We start from the raw sequence: 16,925 nt of genomic DNA, 5'->3' as shown, positions 1-16,925 counted from the left end.
TCAGTCCATGGTGCTTGCATTATCAAGATACAAAAGGCTTGTGTTTATTCAAGATTAATACAGAAATTAATGGAGAAACAAGAAGTCTACATTTGTGTCACTGACAAGAAAATTGAGCTTTAAATTGAGCTGTCCTGCACTGTTAATGTGTTTTTCATAATATTGGAATGGTGGAATTAAATCAACCAAGTGAGTATTTCTTCTTCAGAAGGAAATTGGGGTTAGTTTGCCATTGTAAAAACACTGGAAAATGAATGAATATTAAGAAAGGAAAGGAAATAAAAGATAGCCCAAGGCTATAAGGAATTCTGTGTTCCATACAAGGTGATTAAACACACACAGTTGCAATATAATTTATTTAGCATTCACCTAAATCAGGCATAGGCAAACTCGGTCCTCCAGATGTTTTGAGACTACAATTCCCGTCATCCCTGACCACTGGTCCTGTTAGCTAGGGATGATGGGAGTTGTAGTCCCAAAACATCTAGAGGGCCGAGTTTGCCTATGCCTGACCTAAATGCATTGTACTGGAATCTAAAACAACATTTTTTTCATTTGTTTCTACAGCACACTGAAGTAGTTTTTGCTGTTTCCTCTATGTGTCCTACAGTAAAGCCCCACGCTCTTGCAGGTATGCCTGTCAACCGTCTTCCTCTGAATCTCATTTGCAAAAGTAGAAGAGGTTCATCTGAGAACTCAGGGATAGGGAAAAGTGGAAAACTTCCTTTGGTAAACCCTCAACCTTTCACCTGCAAAATAAAAGGCCCCATCAAATAATGCCCCTTCCCTGGAAGAAGTGCAGAAGGAAATGTTCCATCTTGCATTTCTCCCTAATCCCAAACCACAATTATAACATGTTCCTGCATGGCCATTTTAAGCCAAATCTATACAGATTTTGCAAGAGCTTTGAATACAAAATATCTAGTTTTATTATTCTGTGTGAGCATATATCTGTATCGCATATATTAGCTGCTCGTGGTACATTCATATCTTAAAATCTTAATACGAAAAGGAAACCCAGCCTGTGATCCAATGCATGTTTTCCTGGGAAGTGAGCACTATAGGACCCTGATACTATACCATGTTTTCTTTGCAGCCCCTAAAGCAGGTTATACGTTAGATAAATACTCATTTTCTTTCTTTCTTTCATCTTAAGGGGGATGGAGAATCCTTTTCAATAGAAAGTTTGAGAAGTCTTCAGGATTATTTCAAGTCTTGCATATCAAGCTACTGCAAACTTAAAAAACAAAGCGTTTTTAAAGCGTGTTGCCTTCAGATCTCGCTAAGCATTATTCAGGTGTAACATTTGATTATTATAGAATCAGATATTTCAAAACGTGTTTAGCAGTGTTGTTGTTTTTTATAAGATATTTATTAAGATTTTCAAAGTATTACAAAATAAAAATAAAAAGTAAGAAAATACAAAATAAAAATGGTTAAAAACAACTCATTCTTTCCATTACTTATTTTTCATTAGCTTATTTCCCGGACCTCCTCACGCCTCCCTTTTTTGTATTCCAGTTCAGTTTGTTGGTTCAGCAAATCCTTACCCTCTTTGTTTATCCTAGTCTTTAATCTTAAGCTATTGTAACGTTAAATTTTTACCTATTAATAATCCATTTTTCATATTCCCTTATAATATTACAGCTGAAAACCACTTAATTTCTATCCAACATCATTCTAACATTCATTAATTTTACAATATTTCTGTAGATAGTCTTTAAATTTCTTCCAATCTTCTTCCACCGACTCTTCTCCCTGGTCTCGGATTCTGCTGTGTTTAGCAGTGTTGTTAAATTAACAGATTCAGAGGCGAAACAATAATTCTGTCCTTCTCCCTCTGTACCTTTTAAACTAGGAAAAAAACTTATATGGACACCAAATTAGATCCTACCCTTTCCAGTGGGATTACTTTATTTGAAATTCAGGCCCTGTCTTCTCTTCTCTCCCCTTCTCCAAGCCCCATGTCACCACTAATCAAAATTATTCTTTCTTATTTATATCTCAAAGTCTCATACATTATTATTTTTTATTTTGCAAAGTCAGAATTCTTGACACACTGTGTGGCCCATGTTGAAAATGAAATAAACTAAAGTTCTGGGGGTTTTGTACAGTTCTAAGAAGACAAATATGTATTGGCAACATTTCAGAACTTCTCATTGAGGAGGCTGAATTTTGAATTCATAATTCCCCTCTCTCAAACTTTGAAAGCTTTCTAGACCTTATTATTATTACAGTGGTGCCCCGCAAGACGAATGCCTCGCAAGACGGAAAACCTGCTAGACGAAAGGGTTTTCCGTTTTTGAGCTGCTTCGCAAGACGATTTTCCCTATGGGCTTCCTTTGCAAGACGAAAACGTCTTGCGAGTGTTCCAATTTTTTTCCGCTTCCCCCCCTTTTTCTAAGCCGCTAAGCCGCTAATAGCCTTTTAGCCGCTAATCCGCTAAGCCTTTAATAGCTGCTAAACCGCTAATAGGGTTGCTTCGCAAGACGAAAAAACCGCTAGACGAAGAGACTCAAGGAACGGATTAATTTCGTCTTGCGAGGCACCACTGTATTATTATTATTATTATTATTATTATTATTATTATTATTATTGCCTAGGACCTCTTTGGGATGCATAGGCAGCTATATTAATGGTGAGATGGGGTATGTGGGTGTGGGTGTGGGTGTAATTAATGCCTTTTCTATATACCATTCAGAAAATTCATCTCACTATTGGACAAGGGGGTGATTGACTATACCCACTGTAACCAGCAAGCTAATGCAAGTCAAAAGAGTTCCATCCTAGAATAATTCCCTTATATCCTGATGCTGTTCATTTATTCAAAGCATTTTTACTCTGCTCTTCAGCCAAAAAGAGTGGCTTACATAAGGTAATAAAAACAAGATGGTCCCTGCCCACAGGCTTGTGGTCTGAATGACACAACCCATAAAGAAAGTAGGATGAAGGAATCCAAAAGCAAGCAAGCCTGCAGTACAATCCTTAAATTGAATTCAGCAGGACTTGCTCCTAGGTAACTGTGTATAGGACTGCAGTTTCAGACACTAAGTCTGAAAGTTACAAAGTTTATTAAAGCAGAAGATGTGTGGGAAGGAGTGGATTTAAATTGCAATTATGTCACAATTAGCTGCCTCCTTCTCGTACCCCGGGGTGAGTTTCTGGGCCTGAGGGCAGGTGAGAATTGTTTCCAAGGAAGAGGAGGTGATAGTTAAGCTCTTCTGAAAATTGCAGCTCTTTGATGGAGTCTCCTAACAGCTCTCAGCACCTTTAACAAACTACAGTTCCCATAATTCTTTGGGGAAAGCCATGACTGGTTGCAGTGGTATGATACTGTTTCAAATGTATACCACAAATGAGGCCTAGTTCACTTAAGACAGGGTCTGAGAAGAGTTAGCAGACAATTAAATTTGAGTCTACCATGTTCTGTGCATGTTTCGGGTTGCACCTAGGTCTATGACTTTAAGTGTACAGTGCTGATGCAGCCTTACCTGTGAGTAAGCCCAACTGTACACCGTAGGAGTACTTCTGGGTAAACATATGTAAAAGGTAGAGGTAAAGGGACCCCTGACCATTAGGTCCAGTCATTACCGACTCTGGGGTTGCGGCGCTCATCTTGCTTTATTGGCCGAGGGAGCCAGCGTACAGCTTCCGGGTCATTTGGCCAGCATGACTAAGCTGCTTCTGGTGAACCAGAGCAGCGCACGGAAATGCCATTTACCTTCCCGCTGGAGCGGTACCTATTTATCTACTTGCACTTTGACGTGCTTTCGAACTGCTAGGTTGGCAGGAGCAGGGACCAAGCAACGGGAGCTCACCCAGTCGCGGGGATTTGAACCACCGACCTTCTGATCGGCAAGCCCTAAGCTCTGTGGTTTAACCCTCAGCGCCACCCGCGTAGCACTGAGCTATTGAAAGTTTAATCTCTGCTCTCCAGGTGCCATTCTATTACATGGGAGTAGGGATAGTCAAATCTGTCAACTTCAATTTCTCTCACTTTTCTCATTTTTCCAATCTTAATTTCAGTTTATTTATTTGTACTGATGATTTATAATGTATACATTTTAATGCAATTTTGCCCAATATATACATTTTGCAAGTGTTTTCCCATAATGCAATGCATTTAAGTATTTCTTTTCATTAATATATGCATGTTTTTGCATCCTTTACCCTAGTATATGCATTTCAGTGCATAACCTAGCTGGCGAACTGCACTGAAAAATTCAGTGATGTGCAAATTTAAAGGATTTGTGTGTTTGAGTTCACATATTGTTTCAGGAAGTGCATTTTAGACAGGTTTGCCTTTAAATGCTAATTTAATGGGATTTCTCCCTCACCCCTGCTTGGGAATAAACTGCATTGAACAAAGTGAGACTTGTTTTCAAGTAAACATGCAAAAGATTGCACTGGAAATAATGTTGAGGACACAATAATGAAAAACACGTATTTGCAACAAACCCACATTTTAAATAAAATTGTGACAGTGCAAGGGGGGAAAGGATGTGTTTTTGTTTTCCCTAAAGCACCATCACAACCATCTACCATATGCAGAGTGGTAGAAATTCACTCTACAACAGCAGAAGCTTTTGTCTGTGACCTTTCTAAAGTCTTCCCAGTTTTAACTTGTGGAGTAATGCTACAGCTGACGAGTCAGAAGGGATTATAAGTGAAATCCCAAGACTCTTACTATGGTATCATGAACCGCGCTGCTATAATATTATTGCTGTAGGTTAATGTGATCCTTTATACATGCCCCCTCCTTTCCTTCCACAGTAGCCTTTTTTCCGAGAAGCAAAATGGTGTCATTTGAATTGCAAATCCCATCGCATATATAGTTTTATTCTTTCAACTCAGGATGAGTGACAGTGCTATATTAGATTTAACAAACCTTACCCAGTTTTAAATACATTTCTGGTATTGAAAGCTAATAGAGCTGAAAACTGAATGGGCAAAGGCTCTGTTCTGGTATTCATTCCTTTATTGGGGCCCATGAAAGGACCGTATGGAGGGAACCTGATAGAAAGTTTGTGGCATCGCTAAATAGAACTCAGTCCAAGGTAGTAAAATAAAAGGTTAGCTCAGCGGTCTTTTATGCCATTTCATTAGTGGTGGCCAACTCTTTCAAAACCAGGGCCAGGGGCTGTACAGACTGTTTGATTCAGCTGGGCCCAGAACTTAATGGAGTACAGGCCTCAAAGAATCACTGAACCAAGCCTTTTGAAAGGTTCTGTGTTTCAAGAGCGCAGCTCCTTTGCAGCACATGGCAGATGAAACAGAGTCATAAGAATGTGTGGCATGCACCGTGTAATACTTGCTCAGGCAGCCTCGTACAAATGTCTGTTGTGGCGGAAGATTCCCAAACACGTCTGCCTCTTTTTATTATTTTAATCTCATTGACTTTTTTTTTAAAAAAAAACACCTTCATTATTATAGAAACTCATTTTCATGTACAGCATGTGGAAAGAATATATTTTTTAATGCTACCACCTCCATGGTTCATATATGGTGAGAGCAATTCATTCTCAACACTCCTTTTTTTGCCATAAAAGAGTATAGTGGTACCTCGGGTTAAGTACTTAATTCGTTCCAGAGGTCCGTTCTTAACCTGAAACTGTTCTTAACCTGAAGCACCACTTTAGCTAATGGGGCCTCCCGCTGCCACTGTGCCACCGGAGAACAATTTCTGTTCTCATCTTGAAGCAAAGTTCTTAAGCCGAGGTACTATTTCTGGGTTAGCGGAGTCTGTAACCTGAAGCGTCTGTAACCTGAAGCATATGTAACCCGAGGTACCACTGTATCCTTTCATTTTCTATAGTATAGCATTTCCTCTGTCCCAGGACAGGGTGGGTTTGTCTTGGTCTCTTTCATTCTGGAATGGGGACACATGAGAAGAGCATCAAGGCATCTTGGTGCAAGGGTGATGTCTGACCAGTGGGGTGTGTGTGTGTGTGTGTGTGTGTGTGTGAGAGAGAGAGAGAGAGAGAGAGAGAGAGAGAGAGAGAGAGAGAGAGATATCTATTGTCTTCATAAGGTGGTGGCCCCACTTCTCAACTTCTTCAAACAAAGTGTGATAACCCACCCACTTGCCCCACTCTAGCAGTTTGGGATCACTTAAGTCACCCTTTGGAATGGGAAGGGGGAATGGATAGTGTTTATCCTGATTAGCTATGGGGGGTGTCACACTTTTTCACCTACACTGTACTGTCTAGATACACAATGGTGGGACCTTCGTTTTATTTGTCTAATTGGTTACTGTTTCCTTTCCTTGGTCATAATTTGCAGGAATTACAGGCAGGGATGAAGGTAAGAGACATTGCCCTGTTAGCCCCCTAAGGCATCGGGGGGGGGGTGAAGTCCTATTTCTGTGCTATCTCTCTATGCCGTCCAGCTAGAAAGGGAATTGTTGTTGTGCCAATGTTGGTTTCAGCCCACTGAAAGCCACCATCAGGAGTGGGGTACAGCAGTCAAGTCCGCCTCTCATTTAGGGCTTTCCATGTTCAAGTGATGGATCAGTGAACTGTCTGAAGTAGCCAGGTTAATATTTCTCAACAGGGAAAACAGGTGGCGTCTCAAGTTATAGGAAGACCACAGCTGAGGTGAGTGTGTCAGCTACTTGTTGTTTGGCCATTATATTGAATAAAGTATGGTGTAGTGGTCAATGTTGAACTACAACCTTGAAGAAGCCTGCTGGGTGGCTTTGAGCTAGTCACTATCTTTCAACACAACTTACCTTACAGGTAAGTTGTGAGGATAAAATGGAGCAGGAGAGAGCTTGAGCTCCTTGGAAAAAAGAGGGGGTATAAATGTAATAGTAAATAAATAAAAGTTGTGGCCTTAAAAATATTCTCCTATGCCTTCATTCTAGTTCCAACTTGTTCAAATGTTCTTCTGTTGCAGAACTGCATAAGGTGAAACTAAGGTCAGGATCACTGGTCCCAGACATTCCAGCCTGGCCCCCTACACTGCTTGCATTGGAGGATGTTTGAAGCAGAAAGTCTGCTGCACTCATGTAGGGTTGACAAAAAAAGAGCAAAAAAGAGGACACAGTTTCCAACTTCTACTTTTAACTATGGATCGCTATGATGACTCTACCCATGAGAAAAAGGGCATGTCCTGGAAAAAGAGGACACGATTTAGGATCTAGAAACGATCAATGTCATGTTTGCTTTGACAAGCTTTTCCAGCTGAGTGAAAATATCTCTGCCGCAGATGTTTATTCTGCACTGTTTTTAAACCTAGCTTTACTTGTCATTTTTTGCATTGTTTTTAAAAGCTATTTCAGTTCTCTTTATGTACATCACATTGAGACCCATGTGGAAGGTGATTCATAAACTAAGTAAATGATACAGCACAGGCTACCCTCACATTCCTTATTAGATCAGTGATTCTAAAAATGTGTTTTCAGCAGAATGCGTAATCAGTTATTTTTTACCTTCAGGGCAAAATGTTCATTCAAAGGAATATTGATTCTTTGTGTAGTCCACCCAGTTCTGCTACAACACAAATATCCAATAATTTCAGAGAGATTTGTTAGCTTCCTCTCTTTGTTTTAGGGGAATACTGTTACCTAGCCTGTTATATACTAAGATTGCAGTCCTAACACTTATAAGGGAGTGTGGCCCACTTGAATACAGCAGTAATTACTTCCAAGTAAAAAATGGATAGGATTGCACTGCAAATTGCATACAATTTATGATGTGGTAGTTCAATGGCTGTAATCAATTGACTATTAAATATAAACAGACTTTGGAATGAGATTGAATACAAAAAAAAAATAGAGCTCATCGAAGCTTTGACAGTAATTAGGTAGTGTATTTTTTTCTTTGTTTTCATCTTAAAATTTATCTCGGAAAAACAATTGTACAGCAAAGAGTCTCAAGCAGCATTCAATGTCGTACCAAAGAAAAAACAAGAATATCAAATTTTTGCATATTTCATCTATTGAAAAGAAGTAAGAACACTTTACTAAGAGTAAATTAAGACTCTGCTTAACTATGAATTGGCTTCCAACTTAATTCCCATCACAATTTATTTATTTTTAAAATGGCTTCTTATGTATTTAGAAAGAACAACTATTCTGGGCTTCTTTATAACAGGGGTGAAGAACCTGTAGCCCTTCAGTTGTTATTGAACTCCAGCTTTCATCAGTCCCAGCCAGCATGGCCAATGGTTAGAGATCATGGGAGGACTGAGAAATAACCATTGCTGCTTTACTAGATCAGTTATCAAGAGATAATTATTGTGGATGCTTCATAAATGCCCCTCAAAAGATTTTCTCCCCAGATTTTGGAGTTCCCGATTACCAAGTCTTGTTTCTAACTTAAACAAGAATTTAACTGTAAATTTTAATAATGCACAGTCGTCCATTGATAAAACACTGGAAAAAATGACCTGGTGTAGGTATCATTCCATCATAATTGCTTTTGTGTGCACTTTTAGCTATGTGCATTTGTACCAGTGCACCACAATTGCCCACCCCCCCGACGTCAGTTTTATGTGATTCCATGTAATGCTTTCTCAGGGTTATTTTTGTGAAGTGTTCTATGAAAAACTGCAGGAACCTTGGAGCTACTTCCTGAAAGCATTCCTATGGCATCTGTCAGTTGTAAAGCATCATTTGTTGCCCCGCTGTTTGGCATCAAGCTAAATTCAAGATTGCTCATTAAGGTGCCTGGAAGAGGGGAGGTCAATATTAGGTGTTTTACTGGTCTATTTTATTAACCAAATGTATCAACTGTCCTTCACTGCCTAGTAATCAGGGGGCAGTTTCCAACACAGTAACTAAAAGCATAATACAAATAAATCAAATCATACAAAACTAATAAGATAAAATCCAGTGCAACACAATTATAGGTAAACAGCAGCAAATCAGGAAGAGTTATTACACAGCTATTCATATCACTGATCCACCATGCTGAAAAGGGGGTCAGATGATGTGGAGCTGTTCCTCAACGCAGCCCTGCCCACTTCCACTAGCCTCTGCCAGCAATGAAAATGGGGGAACACTGGTGAAGAGCATTCGCCCTGAAAGCAGGGAGACAGCTGATAGTAACCATGCCATTAATAGTCACTGGAAGCCCCTGCAAATGGGATGCTTAGGGTGGGTAGGAGGCTTTCTTAGCACATGATCGACTTCACCCTAAACCTCCATTGTTGTCATCACATGATGAAAATGGACCCTATCTGGGCCTTTTCAGTGTGCCAGCCAGGGAGCTGGTGAAGCAAAATGAGTTTTTAACCCGCCTCCACATGAGGAGAGGGTGCTGTGGATGTGGCAGCGGCTACCCTGACCCATTTAGTTCCATTGCTGCCTGACAGAGGTTTTGATTGCTACCTAAGACCTCAGGCACAAATTAAAGTCAAAGTACCTTAAATGTGTCCAAAGGTCTGAAACCATTGGTGTGTTGTAAGCAGGCTTCAGAAGCTTAATTGTAACTCTCTCTGCTTCTAGGGAGAGCGAGTTATACAGCCAGGATGCCACTACAGAGAAGACCCTGTCTCCATACTACAGAGCATTACCCTTGTCAATTGCAGATTATTGGAGAAATAAAAATTTAATTCATGGTGAGCTGTATTGTATTGTTGAGGACTGATAAAAATTCAAAATCAGTCCAGGGGGAAAAGAGACAAAGATTTAACAATGAGGGCTGTAATGTGTCATACTTTTTGGACATGCCAAGCAGATCTACAATCTTCATCCTCTAAGTAGAAATGAAACAATGCAGACATTTGGACCTCTCTTGGCTGAGATTTGCCTTCATGCTTCTGAGGCTTTTCACTACCATGCAGAGCAATCATAAACCAAGGCTAGTTAAGCAGGCTGGTTTCTGTTTTGCTTTGTCAGAGCAGCAGAGAATAATCCAAAGCAGTCGAAGCATCATGAAGAAACTACTCTGAAACAATGAAAATCAGAGCATGGTTTCAAGTCATCCTTTCCAAATTGGGTCACATCTAAGCTGGAGCTCTGGATAAGGGGGCAAATATCTTTCTTTCTATCTATCATCTATCTATCTATTTCTTGTTAACAGTTGAAACAGTTTAGTCACTCTTTTTATATGTATTAAAGCCATATAACCTTAATGAAAACTTAGTAATGATCAGCCACAAAGAGGTGAACAGCAGTTTTGATTTATGAAGGAATCATAGTTTCTGCATTAACTATGGACTTGCAATGGCATTTCTGAAAATCAGGAGTTTGATTTGGCATATCTCCCAGCTCTGGGAGTTATCTGAGGCCGTTATCTGAGAGAGTCACATCACCAGAAAAGAGGAAATGCATTACCAAGAAAGAAAGAGGGCACTCTCTGCTGAGTTCTACAAGGGTAAAACAGATTGAGGAGGAGAAAGCAATAAGCCATGATCTCCCCCTGGACTGTAAGAAGTCAAGTGGGCTTGGAAGAATCAAGACTGAGGTTGATAGAATAGTGCCCTGTTAGTGCTAAATGGCTTCTGCTGTTTGTGGAATTACTCTGATGCCATCCAAAGACTTGGCTCTAGAGGGCATGGGTTTAGTACAAGTCAGTGGATGGTTTCAGACTAATTCATACTTCGAACAGATATATTGAAATCAATAGACTCACGTTAGCCATATAGAGTTAAAGGGGTCTTTTCTGAGAATGTCTTAGACATATATCACCCGATAAAAATGTATCTCAAGCATAACTCATATCTGACACATACACTTGACCAAGAATTTAGCTGATGGAATTAAGACTTACAATGCCTAGTTTCTTGAGCTATGAGCCTAGAGCACACTGATAGAAAGAGTCCTGATGAAGAAATCATTGGTCAAATTGGTCAACAGAGCTATTTAACTGAATGGAAATCAGGCTATTATAAGGTTCTGGTACTAACATGTCCCATCTCTTGATGAGATGAGAACTTAGAGCATAGTTGCCCATCCAATTTGACACATTCACAATTGTGCTCTTACATTGTTATGCTGCTGATGACCAGAAATGACCTGCTGTTGGTGTGTCACTGATTTGGATAGCAATGGCAAAGGTACATTTGGTTGCAGAGAAGATTAGGAGTGTCTACTGTTCAGAAAAGTTGTCAACTGAAGTGTCATGACTTTTTTATTTCCCTCATGCAAGTCAATTGTGTTAAGCTTTTCATTAAGGGACTGCTTATAACCCTGATTGCTCCTGCAAATTCCATTTCACCAAACACTTCTCTCAGACTTGTCTAAGCTCCAGTACTCCAAAACATGTTTTCTGCTATTGCAAACTGCAGTGGTGTTTTGCTTATTATCTACTTGATGGATGATGCACTTTTTAGAATCAAGATGTGGTTCTTGTTCTCCCTTTGATGTTCCAGGAATGGCAAGACTTGTTCCAATGTGGTCTGCCATGATTAATGTGCTCATAAATCCTAAATCTGGAAAGAAATATACTAAATAATCTGCGAATCTTGCTTTTGTGCCCCAATAGCAAACATCAATAGCAAAGCAACTGCCGTCGTTTTCAAAACTTATGCCTGCAAATCTCTGCTAACCCAATCTTCTTGTCCTAGTGATTTTTTAAAGAATCTATGGTTGGACACCTGGATTCTGTATCTAAGTTATCCAGGAGGGAAGATACATACTGATATAGTGTAAATGGAATCATGTTAAAATACGGCAACTTCCTGGGTTCCATATAGCAATCAGGGAAGTTTATCCTTTTTCATTCTGTTTTTTCACATTCATTCTTTATGATACAAGTGGTTAAATATCTATGTCTTTTGTTATGAGGGCCTATGTGAAAGGCAGAGTTATATAAAACAAATGGCAAATCTACCAATTTTATATTTGTATTTATTGATTTAAACAGTCACCTGCTCTGCACCTTCGGGAACAGAATAGGCTCATAAGAAATCTTGAGCTGCAGCCAATTTATGTTCCTAAAAACAGAACTTAGCCACTCTTTTTACTTTTAAAAACCAAAGCAATCTGGTTCCAAAATTATGTGAAAAAGGAAAGCTATTTGCTGTGGCCATACTCCCTGTCTCTTCTTACATAGCTACTATGGACACTGCTTCCTCTCAATAGCAAGTGATCTCTATGAAAAGCAGGCACTGCGTACAATTTTAAAAATAACACTCTCCTCCCCCTTAATGAGCTCCAATCACTTTGCTCTGTGAAAAGGGAAGTGAAAACTTTCCCCAACTTTTCATTCTTTTTCCTGAACTTAACATTTTACCTCTCCCAGTTGACCTGCCACATGTACAAACTTATGAATGACTTTGCTTGAATGAAAGTAGCCTCCTTGTAACAGAGGAACATGAAGCTTGCCTTGATTTAGTGAAGAGAAATTGCTAGTTTCCTGTATGGAAAAATGAAAAGAAAAAGAAAGTGATATGGGGAAAGGGAAATTTAAAACTGGGGACAGAAAAACTTGAAGAGTTTTATTTGAGATAAAGTGGTTCCACCTACCCCAATAAATAAGTAGAAGACTGTAGGAATGAACTACACTGGCCTAAAAATAGTCAAAAGTTGTGAAAAACAGAGTGAAAAACAGACTCTGCATAGATATCTTTCTTTGGAAAGCTGTGCTTGGATTTACAAAGAATGCAACAAACACCAGGTAGAAGCGTTCAATGCTCTTCAAATTTGACATCCTGTGAAACTGACTTAGCTTCACTGAAGCCAGATATAAGACGGGGAGAAGGAAAGTAAGTGGGGGGAGCAAGCACACAGCGTGTACCAGGTTTATTAACTGAGATTGTTATGCTGCCATCTCTCTCACGTACACATACAGAGAATGGGAAGGAGAATCTTCATAGGTTTCCATGTATAGTACAATAAAAGTATGTTAAGTCATTGAATAGTTTTAAGAATTAAGAATACAAAGTATCTCCTGGAAAAATATTTGGAGGGAATCAGAAATACCCTCAGGAAGTTAGGTTGACACTCCTGGAATGTAAAGTTCAAAAGTCTGCTTTCAGTATTTTCACTGTAAACGAAAGAGCTAAATGCAACTGCAGTGGTAACATGAAGTGAGTGGAACAAAAGAGGAACACTGAAGAGGAACTACAGGTGCAACTTGGTAGCTTTGATTTGATTCTGCCTTTTCCCACTTAACATCTCCCTGATATGCTACTTCTAAACTAGAAGCTTTTAAAAGGGAGGGAAGTAAATTAAATAGTAACATGAATCTCATTGTGTGACAAAAACAAGCTGGCCACTTTGTGTTATAAACTTCAGAAGCACCACCCATATTTGGCACCTCGATTATGTGGGCAAGATGCAAGCTTCTTCTTCTTTACATATCCATTAAGAGTTCCCAACAGCTGCAAGAAATAGTTCATTTGGTTTCGGTCCTCCTCTAGGACTTACTTACTAACACAAGGTTATTTATGTTCCAGGAGAGAAAGTCAAAATGCATACTTGTCTCCTCAAAGGGCTGATAGCACAAGAGCAGCCATCAACCCCACAATGCCGGCTCTTTCAGAACGTTCCATAAAGTGATTTCGCCAAGACCATCAGCTACGGCAAGGAAGTGAAGCAATTTTGCATGCTCCTTCAGACCTAACCCCTTTCCCATATCTCTCAATCTGACATGGGGCAAATGAGAGACAAAAGACACTAAGTGTGGGACGCAAGCTCTGAGTGGCACAGGCATCTTGAAAAGTCACAAGGTTAATGTCTTTTGCACACAGGGCATTGTCAGGATTCATGGTGTAGGGTTTCAGACAAACGATTTGCTGTACTAAAAGGGGAGAGAAGAGTGTTTCTAAAGAAAGAAAATACATTGGGATGTAAAATGAGGCCTATGCTAAATAAGCCCTTCGGAATAATGATGAACCTTTGTTTTTATTCTTCAGAAAGGGTTCAGTAAAGAACTGGACAGTGGGGGAAGGGGAGAAAAGATGTTTCCTTAGTACTTTAATAAAGTAAACCTATCCTGAGACTGCAGCCTACAAAAAGAAAGTCAAATCCAATAGGACTACGCCAAAGAAGGTCTGACTTTTTCAAACTAGTTGCAAATAAAGGTCATCTCAAGATTTGCTTTATTCAACATCTTAGTCATCTGAAAAGTTATTTCAGTTATTCCCCACAGTTCTAATAACAGGATTTAAGTGCTTAAGACGTTATGAAGAACACATGTCTTCTTACTTAGTATGTTTATATTGTCCCTGGATCTGCCTGGACTCCAACGTCCCTCTGTTTCAACCAGCATGGCTAAAAGTCAGGGGTGATGAGAGCTGTATTCTAATAACAGCCTACAGCTTTCCCCAAATTATCAGTGCATACAACTTTGACTTAAGACATGGAACTTCATGTCAGCTCTTGGTTCCAAGACTTCACTTGCTGTTTGCCTTCTTTCCAGGTTAAATCTGTAACAAGATGTTGCAGTATGGAGTGCTGCTGTTCAGGATTCCACCCACTCCATTCCTTCATCTTTCCCTCTGGTTTTCCATCTCTCCTCCTCTCCCAATAATTTGACAGTCTCCTGCAGCCAGTATGGCCAATGAGCACCTTCAATCCTCATTCAGCTATTTTTGAGGTCCCCCCCCCCTAGGGATCTTATAAATCTGAGCTTTTTGGAATTCTGCAAACCTCAGGATCCTTCCCATGGCAGATGATACTTCCCTCCTGCAAATGGATTTCGGATAGGAAAGCAATTGCTCTCACAACCTAAACTACAGTTGCATGCAATTGATGGCACCGGTGAATTTTTTATCAATATTAATGCATGCTCTTCATCTGTTTGAATGATTTTGCAAGGCTGGAATGCATTTTTTCCATTCTAATTTTTTTTAATACAATCTAAAAAGAAAAAGATTAAATAGGGGGGGGGGAAACCCATCATATATATGTGGCCCTCATCAGACATTAAAAGTGTTTTCTTTCTGAGCTGGTTTGCAGGTATTCAAGAATGGTATAAATTAAAGGAAAAGCATATTACAATTACATTGCAGTTCTGAACCTCAAGAACCATTAAACATTCCAAATACCACCATATCTCGTTGGAACAATCTGAGCATTATTTACCTCATTTATATCAAAAATAAAAAATAAATATTCTTTTTCTTTACTTGTCCCGGACTTAATTTTAACTTTTGTATTAATTTTTCCATTGCAACTAGAAAGCAAACCTGGCTATCCCATGCCATTTGACAGAATAGGTATACTCTCAAACTGCTTCCAGTTTGTAATAATGATCTTCCATGCTGCTATTAACAAGTATTAGACAAATTCCTCATTTGCTTTATCTTTGAATTGTGATCATGTCTCTTGCTTGCCTGCATGGAGGGCAGAGAGTGGCATATATTTGTGTTATGGATGGGGGTGGGGGTCGGACCTCCATCTTGCCAGGCAGGGATACAGCCTACTGTACAAAGCTAAGAGTCGCACCCATTGTTCCTCCCAATTTTGCCTCTTGCCCTGCCAATCACTGGTACGTGGTCTTCAGAAAGTTGCCCACATGGGAACATGGCTCATGTGCTGAAAACTCTCAGCAGTGAAAGAATTTCAACCAATGCATCATTCAGATAACTACTTTGAAATAATTACTCGCACTAAATCAAATAGCTACACAAGGAAGACAAAGGAGATCTTTGTATTATACACACAGACATACACTCCAGAATGAATTCTATTATAATAGATGATACCCATCACAGTTATTATTTTATATCATTCTGAGCTGAGAATCATGGTTAAAATCATGGTTTCCTATTTTACAACCTTTTTCTTCTTTTAAATATGTTCTTGGATTAACTTAAAAGAAAATCAAAGCATATGGTCCATTGGAACACAAGCACTGGAAAAAAAGACATCTATGACCAAAAAAAACAATTTATATGTTTGATTTTTGTATTGGCTCCACACTTTGGATTCTAATTGGTGGATAGGAATGCTACAGTTTTACTGTCAGTAAGGGATGGATTGCCGGGGATTACTGTAATTGTATCTCTCCCTGTAATGTATATGCTTTTGAAACATCAGTTGTTTCACTTGTTATTTTAAGTATCCTTATTTCAGTTATAATGTATTGTGTTTTCAGGATGTAAACTGGGATGTAACAAGCCACATTTAAAACAGTTAATTCCCAGCTACATTTCAAGAAGGAAGCATTTAATTCATGCCCTCCAGCAATCCCTGCTTACAAGTTAGAGACCCAGGTTTTTGGTACCTGGCAAATCAGTGGAAGATGGATGGGTCTGGGAAGAAAAATGATGGCAGCTGACTGGTGACTGTGAAGTGGTACTCTGTCGCAGTTGGCAGCAAGTTTAATCCCACTCTCAAAATTTCTGTTCCTCACAACCTTGCCCCCTCCCATTATGCTGCTCACAAATGAAGAAGCAAGGTATTTCCATTTTGCCCTATAAGGCATTTTAGCTTGGCATTATTTTTTCCAAGTATATCTTAAATTACCCTGCTTGCTCTAGTTAATGGGCACAGCATAAACAGGCAGTAAAGGGGATTCACCAATATGCAATGATGGTGAGGTGAATGGGTTGCGTCTCTGATATCCTTGATTGACAAGCTTTTCCAGCTGGATGAAAAGGTCCCTGCCACATTTATTCATTTTGTATTGTTTTAAAATAGAGCTCCAGTTATTTTCTGTATTGTTTTTAAAACTATTTTAGCTGTTTTTTATTATATGTTTACAGATCTTGAAACACATACAAAAGGTGATTCATCCATTCACAGAAAAATAAATATGAGAGTAGGAATGTTACAACTAGTCCCTGGTTTCCTCAGTGGAATGTTGGAAGGTAACTGTGGTCTCTGAAATAATGTCCACCTACTGTTAGCTAAGCAGTCCATAGGCAAGAAGGTAGATCTTGATCTACTGGTCAATTTACTGTAGATTCAGTTGGATTTCTGGCATTTCGATGTAACAACAGAGTAGCAAAATGAGTCTCTCACATACTGAAATGGGCAAAAAGTGGTAGTCAGTATTGGATTTTATGTGTCTGCAAGGATTGTGAAC

The 16,925-nt window shown here is 39.3% G+C and overlaps 1 long non-coding RNA gene across 1 annotated transcript in view; it reads right to left on the bottom strand.

Annotated features, from left to right (window-relative positions):
• Positions 1 to 16,925, bottom strand: part of LOC308594801 — an 82,350-nt gene that overhangs the window by 34,357 nt on the left and 31,068 nt on the right. The window lies entirely within an intron of this gene.

The sequence above is a fragment of the Podarcis bocagei genome (assembly GCF_964188305.1).
Source record: "Podarcis bocagei genome assembly, chromosome: 9".
NCBI classification, from domain to species: domain Eukaryota; kingdom Metazoa; phylum Chordata; class Lepidosauria; order Squamata; family Lacertidae; genus Podarcis; species Podarcis bocagei.
This window is presented reverse-complemented; position numbering and strand designations above follow the sequence as displayed.